This window comes from Triticum aestivum, chromosome 5A (genome assembly GCF_018294505.1).
Source record: "Triticum aestivum cultivar Chinese Spring chromosome 5A, IWGSC CS RefSeq v2.1, whole genome shotgun sequence".
NCBI classification, from domain to species: domain Eukaryota; kingdom Viridiplantae; phylum Streptophyta; class Magnoliopsida; order Poales; family Poaceae; genus Triticum; species Triticum aestivum.
In genome coordinates this window covers 320,880,127-320,886,987 of record NC_057806.1, presented here as the reverse complement: position 1 = coordinate 320,886,987, position 6,861 = coordinate 320,880,127, and positions in this window count along the sequence as shown.

The following is a 6,861-nucleotide window of genomic DNA, read 5'->3' as shown; positions in this document are numbered from 1 at the left end:
CTGGGACTTCAAAAACGTTTTGAACGCCACGGAGCATATAAGATGTTCCGAGAGCTGAAATTGGTATTTCAGACTCATGCCCGAGTCGAGAGGTATGAGACCTCTGACAAGTACTTTGCCTACAAGATGGAGGGGAATAGCTCAACTGGTGAGCATGTGCTCAGGTTGTCTGATTACTACAATCGCTTGAATCAAGTGGGAGTTAATCTTCCAGATAAAATAGTGATTGACAGAGTTCTCTAGTCACTATCACCAAGTTACTGGAACTTCATGATGAACTACAATATGCAAGGGATGACGAAAACGATTCCCGAGGTCTTCATGATGCTGAAATCAACGAAGGTACAAATTAAGAAAAGCATCAAATGTTGATGGTTAACAAGACCACTAGTTTCAAGTAAAAGGGCAAGGGAAAGAAAGGGAACTTCAAGAAGAATGACAACCAAGTTGCCATTCCCATGAAGAAGCCCAAAGCTAGACCCAAGCCTGAAACTGAGTGCTTCTACTGCAAAGGAAATGGTCACTAGAAGCGGAACTGCCCCAAATACTTGGCGGATAAGAAGGATGGCAAAGTGAACAAAAGTATATATGATATACATGTTATTGATGTGTACTTTACTAGTATTCATAGTAGCCCCTGGGTATTTGATACTGGTTCAGTTGCTTTGATTAGTAACTTGAAACAAGAGTTACAAAATGAACAGAGACTAGTTGAGGGCAAGGTGACGATGTGTGTTGGAAGTGATTCCAAGGTTGATAAGATCACCATCGCACACTCCCTTTACCTTCGGGATTAGTGTTTAACCTAAAATAAATGTTATTTGGTGTTTGCGTTGAGCATAATATGATTGGATCATGTTTATTGCAATACGGCTATTCATTTAAGTCAAAGAATAATTGTTATTCTGTTTACATGAATAAAACCTTCTATGGTCATACACCCAAGGTGAATGGTTTACTGAATCTCGATCGTAGTGATACACATATTCATAATATTGATGCCAAAAGATGGAAAGTTGATAATGATAGTGCAACATATTTGTGGCACTATCGTTTAGGTCATATTGGTGTAAAGCGCATGAAGAAACTCCATACTAATGGGCTTTTGGAATCACTTGATTATGAATCACTTGATGCTTGCGAACCATGCCTCATGGGCAAGATGACTAAGAGTCCTTTCTCTGGAACAATGGAGCGAGCCACCGACTTATTGGAAATAATACATACTGATGTATGCGATCTGATGAGTGTTGAGGCTCGCGGCGGGTATCGTTATTTTCTGACCTTCACAGATGATTTGAGAAGATATGGGTATATCTACTTGATGAAACATAAGTCTGAAACATTTGAAAAGTTCAAAGAATTTCAGAGTGAAGTGGAAAATCATCGTAACAAGAAAATAACATTTCTACGATCTGATCATGGAGGAGAATATTTGAGTTACGAGTTTGGTCTTCATTTGAAACAATGCGGAATAGTTTCGCAACTCACGCCACCTGGAACACCACAGCGTAATGGTGTGTCTAAACGTCGTAACCACACTTTATTAGATATGGTGCAATCTATGATGTCTCTTACTGATTTACCGCTATCGCTTTGGGGTTATGATTTAGAGACGATTGTATTCACGTTAAATAGGGCACCATCGAAATCCGTTGAGACGACACCTTATGAATTGTGGTTTGGCAAGAAACCCAAGTTGTCATTGCTTCAACCTGATGAGCTCAAACCCAAATCGGGGAAATGTGTCTTCATAGGATACCCAAAGGAGACTGTTGGGTACACCTTCTATCACAGATCCGAAGGCAAGACATTCGTTGGTAAGAATGGATCCTTTCTACAGAAGGAGTTTCTCTCGAAAGAAGTGAGTGGGAGGAAAGTAGAACTTGATGAGGTAACTGTACCTACTCCCTTATTGGAAAGTAGTTCATCACAGAAATCAGTTCCAGTGATTCCTACACCAGTAAGTGAGGAAGCTAATGATGATGATCATGAAACTTCTGATCAAGTTACTACCGAACCTCGTAGGTCAACTAGAGTAAGATCCACACCAGAGTGGTATGGTAATCCTGTTCTGGAGGTCATGTTACTTGAGCATGATGAACCTACGAACGGTGAGGAAGCGATGATGAGCCCAGATTCTGCGAAATGGCTTGAGGCCATGAAATCTGAGACGAGATCTATGTATGAGAGCAAAGTATGGACTTTGATTGACTTGCCCGATGATCGGCAAGCCATTAAGAATAAATGGATCTTCAAGAGGAAGACGGACGCTGATAGTAGTGTTACTATCTACAAAGCTCGAATTATCGCAAAAAGGTTTTCGACAAGTTCAAAGGTGTTGACTATGTTGAGATTTTCTCACTCGTATCGATGCTTAAGTCTGTCGGAATCATGTTAGCAATTGCCACATTTTAAGAAATCTGGCAAATGGATGTCAAAACTGAATTTCTTAATGGATTTCTTAAAGAAGAGTTGTATATGATGCAACAAGAAGGTTTTGTCAATCCTAAAGGTGCTAACAAAGTGCGCAAGCTCCAGTGATCCATCTATGGACTGGTGCAAGCATCTCGGAGTTGGAATATACGCTTTGATGAGTTGATCAAAGTATATAGTTTTATACAGACTTGCGGTGAAGCCTGTATTAACAAGCAAGTGAGTGGGAGCACTACAACATTTCTAATAAGTATATGTGAGTGACATATTGTTGATCGGAAATAATGTAGAGTTTTTCTGAAAAGCATAAAGAAGTGTTTGAAAGGAGTTTTTCAAAGAAAGACCTCGGTAAAACTACTTACATATGAGGCATCAAGATCTATAAAGATAGATCAAGACGCTTGATAAGACTTTCAATGACTACATACCTTGATAAGATTTTGAAGAAAGTTCAAAATGGATCAGTCAAAGAAGGAGTTCATGCCTGAGTTGTAAGGTGTGAAGTTGAGTAAAGACTCAAAACCCGACCACGGCAGAAAATAGAAAGAGAATGAAAAGTCATTCCCTATGCCTCAGTCATAGGTTCTATAAAGTATGCTATGTTGTGTACTGATGACCCACAAGTATAGGGGATCTATCGTAGTCCTTTCGATAATTAAGAGTGTCGAACCCAACGAGGAGCAGAAGGAAATGATAAGCAGTTTTCAGTAAGGTATTCTCTGCAAGCACTGAAATTATCGGTAACAGGTAGTTTTGTGATAAGGTAATTTGTAACGGGTAACAAGTAATAAAAGTAAATAAGGTGCAGCAAGATGGCCCAATCCTTATTGTAGCAAAGGACAAGCCTGGACAAACTCTTATATAAAGGAAAGCGCTCCCGAGGACACATGGGAAATCGTCAAGCTAGTTTTCATCACGCCCATATGATTCACGTTCGGTACTTTGATAATTTGATATGTGGGTGGACCGGTGCTTGGGTACTGCCCTTCCTTGGACAAGCATCCCACTTATGATTAATCCCTCTTGCAAGCATCTACAACTATGAAAGAAGTATTAAGGTAAACCTAACCATAGCATGAAACATATGGATCCAAATCAGCCCCTTACGAAGCAACTCATAAACTAGGGTTTAAGATTCTGTCACTCTAGCATCCCATCATCTACTTATTACTTCCCAATGCCTTCCCCTAGGCCCAAACAATGGTGAAGTTTCATGTAGTCGACATTCACATGACACCACTAGAGGAGAGACAACATACATCTCATCAAAATATCGAACGAATACCAAATTCACATGACTACTTATAGCAAGACTTCTTCCATGTCCTTAGGAACAAACGTAACTACTCACAAACCATATTCATGTTCATAATCAGAGGGGTATTAATATGCATAAAGGATCTGAACATATGATCTTCCACCGAATAAACCAACTAGCATCAACTACAAGGAGTAATCAACACTACTAGTAACCCACAGGTACCAATCTGAGGTTTTGAGACAAATATTGGATACAAGAGATGAACTAGGGTTTTGAGATGAGATGGTGCTGGTGAAGATGTTGATGAAGATTGACCCCCTCCCGATGAGAGGATCGATGGTGATGACGATGGTGATGATTTCCCCCTCCCGGAGGGATGTTTCCCCGGCAGAACAGCTCCGCTGGAGCCCTAGATTGGTTCTGCCTCGTGGCGGCGGAGTTTTGTCCTGTGAGCTTGCTTATGATTTTTTCCAAGGCAAAAGACTTCATATATCCAAAGATGGGCACCGAAGGCCTGCCCGGGGGCCCACGAGGCAGGGGGCGCGCCCAGGGGGGTAGGGCGCGCCCCCACCCTCATGGATGGTGTGTGGCCCCCCTCTGGTGCTTCCTCCGCCCAATATTTTTTATATAATCTAAAAATGACTCCCATGGAGTTTCAGGACTTTTGGAGCTATGCAGAATAGGTCTCTAATATTTGCTCCTTTTCTAGCCCAGAATTCCAGCTACCGGCATTCTCCCTCTTCATGCAAACCTTGTAAAATAAGAGAGAATAGGCATAAGTATTGTGACATAGTGTGTAATAACAACCCATAATGCAATAACTATCAATATAAAAGCATGATGCAAAATGGACGTATCAACTCCCCCAAGCTTAGACCTCGCTTGTCCTTAAGCGGAAGCCGATGTCGAAAAATATGTCCACATGTTTAGAGATAGAGGTGTCGATAAAATAAAATACGGACATGAGGGCATCATGATCATTCTTAGAACAACAACAACATATATATATATATATATATATATATATATATATATATATTCATATGATTTCTTATGCTAAAGTAACAATTCATTCACAATTTCAAGTATGAATCAGAAACTTCATTGAAAACTAACAAACTATAATCTCAGTCATTAAAGCAATTGCAATTTATCGTAACATCGGAAAGAGTTAATATAAGAGCTTTTCAGCAAGTCCACATACTCAACTATCATTTAGTCTTTCACAATTGCTAACACTCACACAATATTTATGGGTATGAAGTTTTAATCGGACATAGAGAAAGATAGGGGCTTATAGTTTTGCCTCCCAACCTTTTACCTCAAGGGTAATGTCAACAATAATAGTTCATGAAAACTCACATCCAATTAGCTATATATATCAGGATCTTTCCAACACACAGTGCTTGCCAAAGGATAAGATGTAAAAAGGAAAGGTGAAGATCACCATGACTCTTGTATGAAGTATAAGACAAGAATAAAAGATAGGCCCTTCGCAGAGGGAAGCATAGGTTGTCATGTGCTTTTATGGTTGGATGCATGAAATCTTAATGCAAAAGAATGTCACTTTATATTGCCACTTGTGATATGGACCTTTATTATGCAGTCCGTCGCTTTTATTTCTTCCACATCACAAGATCGTATAAAGCTTGTTTCTCCACACTAATAAATCATACATATTTAGAGAGCGATTTTTATTGCTTGCAACAATGACAACTTCTTGAAGGATCTTACTCAATCCATAGGTAGATATGGTGGACTCTCATGGCAAAACTGGGTTTAAGGATATTTGGAAGCACAAGTAGTATCTCTACTTGGTGCAAAGAATTTGGCTAGCATGAGAGGGAAAGGCAAGCTCAACATGTTGGATGATCCATGACAATATAATTTATTTCAGATGAAAGAAAACATAACCCATTACGTTGTCTTCCTTGTCCAACGTCAACTCTTTGGCACGTCTTTTTTTAATGAGTGCTCACAATCATAAAAGATGTCCAAGATAGTATATTTATATGTGAAAACCTCTCTTTGTTTATTACTTCCTATTAATTGCAACGATGACCAAAACTATGTTTGTCAACTCCCAACAACTTTTATTCATCATACTCTTTATATGTGAAGTCATTACTCTCCACAAGATCCATATATGATCTCTTTATTTCTTTTTATTCTTTCTCTTCCCTTTTATTATTATTCCCTCAAGATCAAAGCAAGATAATCAAGCCCTTGACTTAACACTAATCTTTATTATATATAGCTCACTGACTCGATTACATAGAAGGGTCATAAAGCAAAACTCAAAACTAGATCATACTAAAATTTTATTCTACTAGACCAAGATATAACCAAAAGGATCGAACTAAGAAAAACGGTAAAGATAATAGTGTGATGGTGATACGATATCGGGGCACCTCCCCCGAGCTTGGAAGTTGCCAAGGGGAGTGCCCATACCTGATACTCTGTTATTCTTTGTTGGTGAAGAAAATGATGGTGATGATGGATAGTCGCACATCAAGCATAGGAGATCCTCCAATTTGCGGATGATGCCCTTGAGTGCGATGATATGCTCCTTCAACAAAATATTTTCACTTGTGAGATACTTGTTTTGAATACGATCTAACTCAATCATCTTGAAAGCTTCAATCTCCGTTGGGGTAAAGGAGATTGTGATGAGGTTGAAGGATGTCTTCGTCTTCTACTGCCGGAACTTGATTTCCCATGGCCTTCTTGATCCCATCATCCTTGTTGATCTCCCCAGGTTCTTCTCCCTTCATCTCTATCTTCATTAGCCAAGCATCATTGCCCTCATTGTTGGAGGAGGGAGAGGACATGATGCCTGGCCTTGACAACCCTGGCGGAAAACAACTCGAAACAAAAACAAGAGATATTTGCATGGTACGGTGATCAAAACCTTCGAGGGATTATATAATGAATTTTTGCCGACCAAAAGAAGTCATGCAAGAAAACAGAGTCCGGAGAGCACACGAGGTGCCCACGAGGCAGGGGGCGCGCCCAGGGGGTAGGGCGCGCCCTCTACCCTCGTGGACGCCTCGTGTCCTTCCCGGATTACTTCTTATTTTCCTATTTTCTTAAATATTCCAAAACGGAGAAAATTGCTATTAGAACTATTTTGGAGTCAGTTTACTTATCCTACCACATACCTC